Source organism: Penaeus monodon, chromosome 27 (genome assembly GCF_015228065.2).
Source record: "Penaeus monodon isolate SGIC_2016 chromosome 27, NSTDA_Pmon_1, whole genome shotgun sequence".
NCBI lineage: Eukaryota > Metazoa > Arthropoda > Malacostraca > Decapoda > Penaeidae > Penaeus > Penaeus monodon.
In genome coordinates, this window is record NC_051412.1 from 20,725,318 (window position 1) to 20,725,697 (window position 380).

The window sequence follows — 380 nt, forward strand, 5'->3', positions numbered from 1 at the left end:
ACACACGCACCCGTTTTGTCATACACAGTATGGCAAAATTCTAAGATAACAGAAAGTGCTAAAACTGTTTGGTTTCGATCTTCCTACTGCTTCTTCTGAACTGATATTGATGACCTTTTACGAAACATAGGCGGATAATCCTGAAATTCCGAATAATCGCTATTTTCCAGTGTTTTTCCTCCGCTTAGGGTTTCCATTTACTACTTATTTCCACTATTTGAGTTTAATAATATCTGTCTATCCATGTGTGTAACGCGTAACCATAATGAATTTTATCTCATTTACCACGATTGCAATACTACATATTCAGTCCAAATTGTCGAGTTCACCTCTTGCAGATTTTGTTCTTGTATATACTAATACTCAATGAACAGATTCTT